This window comes from Chroicocephalus ridibundus, chromosome 20 (assembly GCF_963924245.1).
Source record: "Chroicocephalus ridibundus chromosome 20, bChrRid1.1, whole genome shotgun sequence".
NCBI classification, from domain to species: Eukaryota; Metazoa; Chordata; class Aves; order Charadriiformes; family Laridae; genus Chroicocephalus; species Chroicocephalus ridibundus.
Window position 1 is genome coordinate 6,217,188 of NC_086303.1, and position 13,998 is coordinate 6,231,185.

Sequence of the window (13,998 nt, forward strand, 5' to 3'; positions counted from 1 at the left end):
TTTTAATCTGTGTCATCTTTGGTCACCAGCTTTACAGGCGTGACAAGTAATTTTCACAGAAACACTATTAGAGGTTGTAAACTTTAATGACCTTTTTCTTTCTGGGTCCTTGTTTTTCCATACCTGTAATTAAGCAGTGCTATATATATATATTTAAAGGATTAAAAAAATTCATATTACTATAAAAATCATCACTGTGCTCACCACTACAATCTTTAACAGCCCTGCAACCACAGATTCGGCTGTGGCCAACACCACAAGAGGAGTCATTACTGTAACTAAATTAGACCGTTTGTTTTCTTTCCCTCAAATCGAATTGTGTAGGAGCTGCTTTATTGCAAAAGAGACATTAAAATTCCAGCTAGACCTCAGAGAGAAAGTAATTTCTATTTTATCAGCACTGTAAAGCTGTCTTTATGTTCTGAAGCAGGAAATATTGCAGGGATATTTATAGCTTCAGCACCAAAGTCAGTTTGAATAGAAATGTTACTGCGGTCGGCAGAGCTGTCACATTGCTCAGTGGAGCAGGGAATTTTAGTGAATTTGTGAATTACCGTTTCAGTCTTGACAAGTCTTTCAACGAGGCTGGTGTGAGTCTGGAGCTGCTTTGTGGTTTCAGGATAATGATTAAAGACTTGGATCACTTTAAGAGGAGATCTAAACGGTATCTTGGAGATAATCGGTTTCCATTGACGAGACCCTCTAAGGAAGGCCAAGGTTTCCAAACTTTGCCGGGCTCCAGCAGCAGCTCAGCCCCCGCCTCCCGTCTGCTCCTCCTCGGCTCTCAGCTGCTTGGACGAGTTGGGCGCACAACTGCATTTCCTGCGCTGCGTTTGTCTCGCGGCACACAGATTCAGCATTGCTGCCCAATAAGGACTAGCAACATTTTCCCTTCGGCCCCTTGGCGGTGCAGGCAGGAATTCTGCCCTATTAATCTTTGTCATTGTCCTCTACAGTGGATTTAATACTGCCATTATACGCACGAACAAACCGATGCATGGAGAGAACGGGATCGTTTGTCTTCACAAACTTTCTAACTTTGTAGCGGAGACAGGAGAGTACCTTGGATTTCTCATGTATCTGTGACCACCCTGGCCTTTGTAATTAAACAGGATTACTAATAGGCTACACTGGGAGAAAAATGTAAAATAAATACTTCCATTCCTTGATTAAACCCATCCATTATTGTATACGTGCTAATGGATTGTTTCAGCGATCCACAGCGGAACTACTGCAAATGCACTGCAGAGTTTAGCCTAACAAATGTTCCTCTCACGCTGTAAACAAAATAAACTGTATTGTGGTGATAAAGCACATCCACAGCCCAATAACTGTTGGGAAGGTCAAATGGAGCCTTCCGTTGCTGTGTCAGGTGTGGATTTACGGTGTTTCTCGGAGACAGTGGCTCTCGCCAGATGCACAAAACCAGCTGGAAGGTTTGAGGAGCCGCTGCTCCTGCCTCTCCTGCCTTTAAAGCAGCCAGAGCCAGCATCACATCTCCAAACCCCACATCGCACGCAGGTTTCTGTCCCAGCAGCACATCCACACCCAGCCCCATTCAACTCCACTGGCCAGGGCTGCCCAGGCAAGACCAAACTGTGGGGTGGCGAGCGCAGAATTGTATACAAATACGAAGAATCTAGAAGTCAGGAGCACAGATTCTCAGTCTGCAACTTGTCAGAGTCTTAACAAGCTTGTAGAAAGACATTGACACTTACACTTCAGCTTTTTTAAAGTGATTGTTTTGTTGAGCAGATTTTGATGGAGCTGAATTGTGAAAACCAGCAAGTGGAGAAAACTGATGAAAAAGATCCTGTCTGTCCAAGACTGAGAGCAGGAGCAGCACAGCGTCTTCCTAATACAATTCTTTCAGCCCTTAAAATCTTAATCCAAGTCAGCTCAGGCCTCAGGCAGATCTTGCTTCACTGAAATTAAGTGATTTAATTAAAGTAGAGTCTTCATAATGCCCTGGGTCACACACCTGCACCAGGAGACAAGCAGGTGTCTTCCCCCGGTTCACAACCGCCTTGTCCATGGCACACTGAAAGACTCCTCTGGTTTTGTATGAGAGGCAGCAGCAGAGAATCTAATGGTCTTCTGAAACATAAAATATCAGAAAAATACCCAAAAGAGATGCCGGCAAGGGGCTGGATTCTGTTCGTATTGCCTCTGCCTGCAGAGGACTTTGTTTCTCTCTAACAACGGAGAAGTGCACCATGAAGACGGGATCAGCAAACAATATCAGTGCGTTATTTTCTAATAATCTTAGGCACCTCACCAAGAGTACAAGCATTATGGAGTTTCTGCCACTGAAAATGAAAGACAGTAGCTCTCTCTGTAAGCTGGATAGTTTATCCATAATTGAAATTTGTAGTAGTGCATTTCTCTCCCCCACATCTATAAATAAAGCTGGTGTTTTGGCAATTACTGATGTCTGCTGTCATTTTGCAAGGCTGGGTTTTTGATGAAGCATGTGGTGTTACAGGCTAATATTTCTCATTTCTATCGTTCTCCAATTCTATTTTTTATGGAAATTGAGCTACAGTTTTATGCACAATGACTCTTTCTATTTTTTTAATCCCTCCCAAGAAATGGCGGGGCACGAGCGATGGAGGGCGAGGTTTGGCTGAGTGCGCATCCTGGGGAAGGGAGGGGAAAGAGGGGCTCCACACAACTGCTTTCTGGAGGGATCTCTACAGAAAGGGGGAGTCCTCCGGCTCCCTCGGGGGGTGGCAGTGCACAGGTCGCAGCAGCAGAGAAGAGGAAAAGCCCTTCAAGAAGCAAGAGAAGTGTGTTTTGAGTCTCAGTAAGTAAAACAGATCCCTGACCCCAGACAGGGCAACAGCTACATTTGTAAACGTTATTTCTGATGGGTTTCCACTTTTCTTTGAGCTTGCTTTGTCACCCAATTTGATTTTTGTTTCAACTTATTTCCCTCCCCTTCACCTTTCATTCTTCTGCTTTTTCATCATCCCTCTCTTTCTCCCATAAATCTGTGCTCATTTTTCCCCTCTTCCCTGTGAGCTTCCCTTCAACCCCAAAACTCACCTGTGCCTTCCAAAGCCTTTTCCCACTAAATCTCATTCCCATCAAAACTATCTGTAAACCATCCTCCCTGTCCTCTTCTCCAAAATGTTTTGTTTTTTCCTATCCCATGCTCCTATTTCTGTATATGTATTTATGCTACCTTTAATTGCTTATTAACATCACAGACCTGATTCCGTTCTCCCCGAAGTCGGTGAAGACTCCCATTGCTATTAATAGGTGCTAAGTAAGAAACAGAAGCTTTGTATCTAGAGGTGATAAGTGTCCTTTAGAGCCGAGGGTACTCCAGAAATAACAGGATCAGGCCTGATGTCTCTGCATAGCTAATGCAATCAGTCCTGGTGAAAATAAATGCAGCAGCATTGCCTTCTGCCGTATCGGGCCTTCAATGGACGTATGTCTCAAGGATGCTGATAATAATCAGTTGTTTGAAAGGAATTAGCTGGCTTTTCATTCTCTCCCTCTTTCTATCTCTGCTTCATGAATTTTCTCTTGTGTTTAGGAGACCCATTTATAAAATATAGATTCCTATTGATTCCCAAGGAGAATGAACATTAATATACTCTAGTGTCCATCTGTTTTCTCCCCCACATGGCAGAGAAAGAGATTTATATGACTTTTCTGGGTATGCTGCTGACCTGCAATTGAGTCAACAATGAAGTCACACTAAATTAAACAAAGATATATTTCTTCTCCTGGCCTACACAAGAATGCTCTGCCCGTCTGTCTCTGGGGCAAGGCACGCATCTGCTCCCTTAGGTCAAGAAAAGCCAAATTCATTTGGACCAGAAATAAATTCGTACACAAAGATCACCTGAGCAGCTGGATACCATTTACCAATGGCAGTTTGGGGCTGTTTCAAGGTACTTGAGACAGGACCTTATATTCCCATATACATACAGGTACTTACACATACATAAATACACATGCACACGTGTGCATGAACACATGCACGTGGATATACGCGCTTGTTCCACCCACTTCCGTAGCCACCCTTCATAATTAGGTGAACTCTTCATCTTTAATAGTGACCAGTAAGCGGCTTTGCTTTCAGCAGGTTCAGTAAGACACTATGCCACAGCAAGAGCTTTGAAGAACAAAAAATGAAGGATGCCACAAAACATCTCAAGATCAATTGCTGTAATTATTCTTTGAATAATTTTTCAGCCATTATTCAGGCCCTGCATACTTACATGAAAGGCTGTTTTCAGGCCAACCAGAAGCTCTCCAGCTTTAGGATTTACAGCTTATTGTGTACGAAAGATTTAGCAATGCACCCTTAGGAAATTCATCTGTAGATTGTTGTGAAGATAAAGAAAAATATAAGTTCCTTTAATCTTAATGTCCTTTATCTGCTACTGATTACTGTTCGATACATTTTCTAGGAAGCCTGTGACAATGACAGACTCGATGGCTTACAACTATACAGCTTCTTTTCCCTGTTTCCAATAGTGACGTTTACAAACTGCCAACGTACTACGGGACGTATGTACTAGAAAGTAGATCCTCATCCTTTTTGCATTAATTCAAGGTTCAGAGTCTCTCCACACCACCAAGGGAAGGGATAACAAAAGGGACAGCAAAAGGTTCATAAGCTCATAAATATGTGACAAGCCATCTTGTCTTATTGCTCCTCTTAGCACACTGTGGTACCGAAATTGATAGCGTAATAGGCTTTCTCCCAAATACAGTGAAAACCATCATGAGGTTTTTCATTTTTATCAGGCCTAATTTTTATGCTGACAAAAAAAATTATCAGTGAAAGGCAAAGTGTGAGCTGTTTGCTAGAGCATTAATTTTAAACATCTGGAATAGGATATAATGTATGCAGATGTTTTGTAATGAAGACAGGTTACAAGGAAAATAAAATATATTGTGTGTTGCTGTTGCTCGTTAATATAAATTGACATCTGCTGAGTCTGGAGGTAAACTCTATGTTCTCCTGCCATCCAGGCTGGAATAATACTCCATCTGCTATGCTAATGCAGCTGAACATCACTTGTCCCTTAAGTCATCCCTGAGAGTTATAGACCTGGAAAGACTATTTCAGATGATATGGAGGTTATATATTGGACTTACCTAAATATCTTATTAGACTGCAAGAGAAACTTCTGAAAAATATCAGCTTAGGCTGTTTAAGGCATACTGGAAAATCTCTCATCCACACACAGCTTTCACATTCAGAGACGCTGAACATAATTTTGAATTTATTTCCAAAGGAGCTATTTAGTAGCAAACAGTTGGAAGCTACACTCAAGTCCAACAATAAAATTCTGCTCAAACCCATTATACTCACTAGTATATAACAGGCACAATGAACCCAAATGCTGATTTTTCCACACATGGAGCCATTTAGCACTAATTTCAGAAAAAAATTGTCTTTGCAACAGGGTAAGTTTGTGGTCTTTGGCTGAAACTTGTGCCAGCCCCGACAAAGATTAGGAAATTAAAAAAACCACACCAGCTTGGTCTGAATTCACAAAGGATGACCCTAGACACATTTAAAGGAGCTAAATTTGTAGTGTTTGAGATAGGCCCTGAACAGGGCCCTTCTCCAATTCACAATCAGGCCAGAACCCTCCAAATGCTGGAGTGCTGCTATGGAAGAACCTTCCTCCACCTGATCCCCCTTCAAACCTTTGCTTTGTATCGGTGTTTCCCTAACAAAAGCACTCTATAACTTATCAAAAATTATGAAAAACCATGTCAGATCATTTGAAATCTGACCACAAATAATGTTCTTTGGAAGGTGTTATCCTGAGCAGCACAGAAACAAAGAGACAACGTATTGTGAATTTATCAAATACTTCTACACATCCCAGTTCCCGTCTCCGAGATGCAAACACCAGCCCGGCATCAGGGCGGCATAAACACAGGCACCACAACAGCAAAACCAGGGGAGGAATGGGGAAGTGCAGACTTCCTCGCATCCTTGGATCCCTTTTTTTGGGAAACGTCTCCAAAGCCACACAAACCATATCCACAAACTAAAACATCACTGTGGGTTTTTCTCCTCATTTGCTTTTAAAAATTGTTCTCTGATTGAATCCACAGGGATCCTGAAGGCAAGAGGATGTGCTCTGCATGATGAAATACTTAAATAAGGTTACAGCGAGAACAGGACCGGCGCCTGCACCACTCACACATTGGAAGGATTCGGTTGCATGTCAAACATTTCAAAACACGAGGAAAAAAAAATAAGCTCAAGGCAACTCCTGGAATAAACCTTTGGGGACCTAGTGAGAAATTGCTACCAAATGAAAGCATTACAAGAAAACAGATGGAGAATAAGAGAGGAACATCAGAAAATCAAATGACATGTTTAAAAGGGCAAAACATCAATACTACCCAGAGAATTGATAAAATGTGTCATTTTAAAGGATGCTGTAAAGCACAGAAATCATGAAATGCATTATGACTATGAAAGTGAAGGAGAGAAAAAGCCAGCACACACATCTACCTTTATAGATAGTTCCAGTATCCAAGAAATTAGATTTTATTTTCAAGAATGAGTATGTGTGTGTATATATATGTAAATACATAAAGAAAGATGCATTACTGTTCCCTAAAGGGTTGAAGCCATTAGGGAATGACAGAATGTGACACATGAACATTGGCAAGATTCGTTCATGTACCTTGGTACAAGTTACGGGACCCACTGTTTGTGCTTTGAAATTCCTCTGAACCGCATTTCTCCCCGAACTGTGCCGCTTGCGACACTGGTGTATTTAAGCACCCTCTGCCCACTTTCTTCTGAGCCCTGTGAGTGCAGGAGGGGGGACACGCTCTGGTGTGTATCTACTGGCAAATTGAATATGAAAAACAAATTAACTAAAGCACTTTGATCATTATATTAGATACTGGTTGTTTACCTATGGGATCCTTGTCTGAAAAGGCTCTGACCGCATTATCTAGAATAACTAGTTTAAGTAATGAGACATGAGGTGTTTCAAATATGTACCAATTTACTCTTTTTCATGCTAGAGGGATTAATTCTTCCTTCATTTCTTCTACATGTAACACTCTTGGAAGACAAACTATATCCCCAACAGGAACAAATGAGGGCAGTTTAAGAATTAAGAATGGCCTGTGATGTTCACTGGACTGCTGCTATATGCTCATCATCTTAATTTATACCATCAGGACCACGGGCTATTTCATTAATCAGCCACAACAAGTACTGTAGTGCTAAGCACTAGGGGGAAAAAAGGATAAATTCATTTTTTAAAGTGAATATTTAGCCACTCCAGGTGGGAAGTGATGTTGAGACAAGCAGTATCTGTTTCAGCGAGCGGGCCCCTCGCTCTCCAGCTGCCTACAGAGATGTCCAGAGCCTGGGGAGGAGGAGACACAGAACTTGCAGATAGAAGTATAGCAGTGACAGAGTTTTAAGCTGAAGAAGAAAAACATATCTGAAGTTCACAGGAAGGGTTAGCATGGAGACAAAAGAATATTTCAGAAAAACACCTCAAAAGTGGAATTAGATTCAAAAGCCTTAACGTTCAGTGCTGATAATGGCACTCATGACACTAAGTGATAATCAGAAGTGTAACTCCAGTGAGTCTCTCTCCCAGCCCAAAACCAGAGAAGACTCCCCAGAGGTTTTTTTCAAACAGTAACCGAAGCATTTGTTTTTTCCAAAAATTGGGGTAGAAGCGGAACAAAGCTGGGCTTCTCCTGTCAGTGCATTTCAGTGTTCCAGTCTTTTGGATCATGACAGCAGGCAGAGGTACTCGAATATTTTGAAACTGTAAAGATAATGCTGCTTGGAGTTTGTCTGCACACATGAGGGAGGATAAAAGCGGATTGATGTCTGGGCTGGTTTGGGGGTTTTTCCCCCCCCCTTTTTTTCCTTAATCACGTAAGATCCGTAGTTTGCATGAAAGTCAGCCCACTCTCTCCTCATTTGCAGTCACTGCACAGAGCCAAGAGTCAGAGCCGTGTGCTGATCACCGCACCGGCTCATCCCTTCAGGACAGTCCTGCTGGCTGGCATTACCGAGACTTTGCATAAAAACCGCGTTTGGATGCTCAGCTATGCTTGGATTAAGAGTATAGGGTATTTGGCAAACAGAAAGGTTTAGGTGGATTGCAAACAAATCATACAAAAGTATTGAGTCTTCATGAAAAATAAGCTGGTTTTGCTGATAATGCAGAGTAGCAAACAACAAAGAGGAAAATGGCAAGACCAAACGAAGGTCTGGGAGTTCATATCAAAGGCGTGGGAAATGGTAGTGTACAAGGACTTGAATCTGCATCCTCTTGGAAAAAGACGCAATAATAGTTATCTGCAGCAGCATCGCTATGGATTCCGAGGCCAAACAGCTCTCTTCACCTTTCGGAGAGCAGCATGTCCTACCTCTCCCAGGAGGGGTCCCCAGCTGTGAGACAGAGCTGCGGCCCCAGCTCTGCTGCTGATGACCCCAGACATCGGGCAAGTCCCTGGGCCTCTGGTTCCTCCCCAGGCTTCGTCCATCTTCTCTATTAGCAAATCATACAGGGCAATGACAGCTTTTTTCCAGTGCTTGACAAAACAGTCTCCGGGTGATCCCTTAAGTGCTACTGTAAATACAAGGTTAGGTTTCTTCTCTGAATCCCCTTGGAGAGAAAGCTGTCTTTCCCGAGGGAACAGGAGAGCCAAAGTTAAGTCCTTTGAGGTGTGTTTTATATCCATGCACTGTACACTTGGTAATCCTTTGAGTGACCCAAGAAGGTAAAATACAATCACTGAGTTATCTTAGTTTGTTTTTTTGCAAGTACTAAGTATTTACCTCTGTAATACTCCACTTGCTCACTGAAGCCCTTGTGCTGGTGTGGCGCAGTGACATAGCCGAGAAGGGCTGGCACCTCAAGCTGCCCATCGCGGCAGCATTTACTGCTAGCACCAAATACAAAGAGAAACAGGTTCCCCCCCCGCCCCCAGTATTTTCAGCTGGTTCTACTAAAATTACCCTTGTGATATAAAACCTAATCACTAATTACATAATTTATCAATTTATACTTTAAGTGCTAAGATTTTAAAAGAATTGACTCAGTCTGCTGACTTTTCACCACAATCTTCCCGAGTTCCTCAGAACAGAACAAACACGTAATCAGGAATAAGTTGCATTAACAAGTGACACTTCCCTCCCTTCAGAACTATTCAGTGGGCTGCCCCCCTCTTTTTTTTTGGAGTTTCTATTTGTTTTCAAAGTAGGTGAAAAAAAAGATATAATTTTGGAATAATTGCGTGTAACCCATTGGTCACAGAAGAATAAATCAGTTTTCTCTTTGAAACTCCCTAAGCGTTTCCCGCAGCTCCCGGGGCTGCTCTGGGCATCCAGTGCTGCAGGGTGGGATCAGCTCCGACGGGATCCCCCCTGGCCCGATTAAAGGGAGCGTCTGGCACTAAGGGGACCAGAGAGCAGCCGAGAAAGAGCCAGAATCAGCAATGAGACAGACTCCTGGCGAGGTGTGGGGCAATGCGAAGGTTTACTGGCCTCTCTAGAGGCCTCACAGCCCCAGCCACGCATGCCACACCGGGGGACTCTTGAGCCTGTGCTACAGAGACACAGCAGTAACCAAAGGCAGAGCTGCCTGGGATGGCAGGTTTTGGTGCTCCTTATGCCAGGAGAAGGCAGCCTTACAGAAATAAAAACCATTATCCTGCAGAAGCACTCTTTGCTTAACGAACCCATACCAGCAAAGCTCTGCTTTATGCTAATTTAGTGCATCCCTCCTCAACAAGCTGAAAAAGGCTTCCTGGATAAAGCCTTGCCAATATATCTGCACTGAGGACTTTTTGTACAGCTTTGCTGGGCAGACATCAGACCTGTGCTGAGGAGACAGATCTGTGGTGTACTCTATCACAAACTGGGGAGGAACCTCCCCAGAGATGGAGTGGGAAGAGCTTCCAAAGCTGTCTGCTGTTTGCAGGTGCCGCTGTGCCACCTGGCATCTTAGAAAGGATATAGAAGTCTCAAGAGGACATCCCATCCATCATGCTGCCTACGAAAGGGCAATCTACCTTCCAGTTGTCCATTACAAGAACAAATAAATGAAAAAATGAGCAAAATAATCAGTATGACATGGGTATGACGTTCATGCTCTTACTACAGCACAGATTCACTTAACTGCTAATGTTTTTATTGTGTCTCCACCTTCATTCAAACATTCCGCTCAGGTACTGTGTACAGCAGAAGGACTCTTGTTACAAAGACCCAGTTATTCCGCATTTTCCTCACCTTGCTAGGATTCCTACCAGTAGAGCACCTGTAAATATTTGATGCAGTTTTAGCACAGTGAGCAGAGGGAAGTCTCCCCAAACAGCTCAGGTCTACCTTTGTGAAGCGCCACGCTGACGTGCTGCGTCGAGCCGCCACGGCTGCTCCGTCAGGGATCCGGCACTGGCAGGCTTGAAAGCAGAAAATAAGCAACTCGCACACTCTGATTGAAAATTATGGAAAGCAGGTCTTTGTTGTTGCTCTCGCCTGCCTGCCTGGATCTCGTCGGTAGCTAGAAGCACACCTTCACGTTTCATAATAGATGAGATGTAAAACTAATTTTAAAACAAACTATTACCATGAAAGTGTTTCACTTTATCTCTGTATAAAGACGGCTGTTCACATCCCTCCTCAGCTGCTGCACGGCAGAGCTGAAAGTCCCAGCAAATAATTTATAAAGAATGCATTAGAAGAGATATGTACTTATAGCGCTCGTAAACACCTGTTTCAGAGGCCTGACTCTAACTTGCAGTTATCTATCATTTATTGAATCACAGACGAGCAATCACTGGCTAACTGCTGGCGTTCTTGCGACTGAGATTGTGTCACACCAACACCCTGTTTGTCTCTGAATTATTAAAATACGGGAAGTTCCAAATTGACTTACAAATGGGACATGTCGTAAATCTCCACGAGCGTGCATGCATCGGCTTTTTAGGCCAAGATCACATGCCAAGGAAGTGGCAGCATTAGATATAAGATAATTAGGCACAGATTGGTACTACAAGAGCAAGTCAGGCACCCAAGCTGAAATCAGACTTCTACACAGCCAGGACAATTTAAATCCCCAATAACAGAAGCAAAAAATTGATAAGAAAAAATCCTAAGAAACAGCAAGATTAAGCATGTGCCCACAAAGTGATCCACAGCACAATTCTCCGGAGAGGAACTGGGCAGAATACATTTTCCTGTGCTGTAAACATTTTGGAAATAACAAACCAGTTTTCCCATTCTGCCTCAGAGTGGTCTGAAATGCTAGTAAATCCACCATGAAGGGAAAAATAAAATAAATAGAAACACAGATAAAGTTTCTACCACCCAACAAACAGACTCGCTGAGCTACAGAACTGATTTTGAATTCCTCTTCCCAGCAAAAGAAAAATAGATATGTTTGGTTTATTTTTTTTTTAAACTAGGAATTCTAGTGTAGACCTAGGTTTCATTATAACCTATTTGTTCCTAAGAAAAGCTTTGATTTTTTTTTTTTTTTTTACAAGCAGACATTCCCCAGGAAAACACACACCCCCGAACCTTGACTTAATTCACATGATTTTTTTCTAGGACCAAACTTCCCTTCCATTTTATTTATAATGCTTGCATGTGTTTATATCCATCCTGTATCCTATAGTCTTGGGAGTTCAGAAATAAGGCAGGTCAGGGATGAGCTGCACAAACACCTGGGTCTTGGCTCAAGCCAGCAGCAACCTCACACTAAACAGATTCATTTCCAGTTCCCAATCACTGCAGCGCCTCAATTCATACGTGTCTGACTGATATCCTGGATTATACTGTTAAGAATTAATTTCAGAAGCACAATTCCAGCATATAAACTGCGCTGCTTGTTTTCAGATCCCATCATTTAGAGAATGTTCAAGGGAATTGTAAAACAGGATTCACTTTATGATGCGGATGAAGTCGGCACTGAATTCTAAATGAGCTGGATACCGCATGCTAAATTGTGTCAGCAACACCTCAGTGAACAGAAATATGAGCTTTTCTCTGTCTCTTTGAGACACCTCTCCTTGAGTGATCCATAGAGTGGCATCCTTATCAACCTAGACAGAACAGACTAGATTTTATGACAAATCTGTCAGCTGTGCAGGGTCTGAGATACATTTCCAGCTGGGTGTAGTCAGCAGGTGTAACAAGGATGTGGTCTCTCAGATCAGTACTTTTCAGAGCTGTAGCTTAGATAATATATTAAAACTACCTGAAACATTATTCCCCATTCCCTGTAGAGATCAATATCCAGTGGAGCTCTAAGACCTGAGGCCATTTCATAGCCCAGTTTCCTCCTTACTTCGTGGCAATGGAGAGGTGCAACGCTCTTCCTTGTACCCTCTCCACCTCCTCCGTCAATGTCTCCTTGTATTGCTAAGTGACCTGCGGCATCCACATGAACAACACAAACTAGGAGGCAAAGTTGCAGTTCTGACCCTAAGAGTTTGTAAACCAAGGGATCTGCAAACAGTGGTCACGACAGCGAAGAAAAGGAGCTCTGGTGAACACCCTTTAATGGCCCAGCTGTGCCTTTCCCCCAGGGCCACACGTCTCCCAAGTTGACAGGCTCACGCGACCCTGGGAATCAGGTGTACAGAAAGATGCGTGAATTACAGTGTTTTCCATATCACAGTATTTGCAATATTCCATATACTTAGCATGGGAAAGAGCGTAAGTGCTAAAAATAGGATTAGCCCACGAGCACCGAGACTGTGTTTACTCAAACCACTCTCCTCTCCGAGCCTCAGGATTTGTGCCCTGCTCAGCTGCGCAGAAGTAATCAAAATGGTACCTTGCATCCGTCAACAGATCTGAAAGTACAGCAAGTTTTGACTTCTGAAGTTTGTGCATCCAGCCATGGAAAGAAATAGGTGATTGCATCTGGCATGCAAGTGATAGATTTTCTTAGGAAGACTTCAACCTGAAGCACCAGGATACAAGCAATTGATAAAAGCTGCCTGCTTTCACTTTGTTTCATCTCTTCCTCTCCCCACTGCAGCTTGATAGACCCATGACTAAGATATGAAGCACTTAAATTTCACTGCCATTGACACAGGCTTGATATGTCATTTGGGCTTTACCCATTGCAGGGCAGGATCTTAAAAGAGCATACTTTATTATATCACAATAAAAGGCAGTGTGGTCAAAATAGCAACTGCCAATTTGCAGGACAGTGTGGGTTCCAATCTGCCTGTTATTTATGTTATAATGGAAATGGGATGGAAGAAATGACAAATACGCTTAGCAGATATGATGAGCATCCAGACGGAAAGGCATTATTAGCAAACATTCATTTAGCAGAGGCAACTACTGCTGCTACAGCCTGGGTAGTGTATTGGACAGAACATGAGCTTGGAACAGGAATACCTCAAATGAACACGCAGAGAAGAAAAATGATGAAGGAAAATATCACTGGCGCGGCTGCATATGGCAGCGAGCGCCGTGCCAGGACTGGGATTCCTTCATCCACCGAAATGAGCCGAGTTCTGCATCCAAACATCGCGATTAACTCTTTGAATGTCCCTCTGGGCCCTGAGGAGAACTAGGAAAATGGGGCTTCAGACCTTGCCTGAGGTGGTGCATCCTTGAAAGCCAAGCGTGCCAGACGCAGAGCCGTGCACTGATCCTGCAGCGCCCGGCCGGGCAGAGAGGGGAAGGAGCGGGCTCTGCCCCCAAGGCCGGGTTTCTCCCCTGGCACAGCCTCTGCCTGACACCAACGGGTTTATTTCTGATGCCTCTCCCATCTTGTTCCCATAACACACACACTGCTCTGTAGTTTATAATGAAAACATTCAAGAAAAAAAAAAACAAGCAAGCCACCAACACAGCCAGCATCTTCCCACCTTCCCCGCAGGGGGAATTTATCACTGCCCCGCACGCGCTGTCAGCTCTCACTCCTCGATGCCGATTCCTACAAACCCTGCACTAAAGCCAAGCGATTTCCTCACCGACCAGGCAGCAGAGCTGGGCTC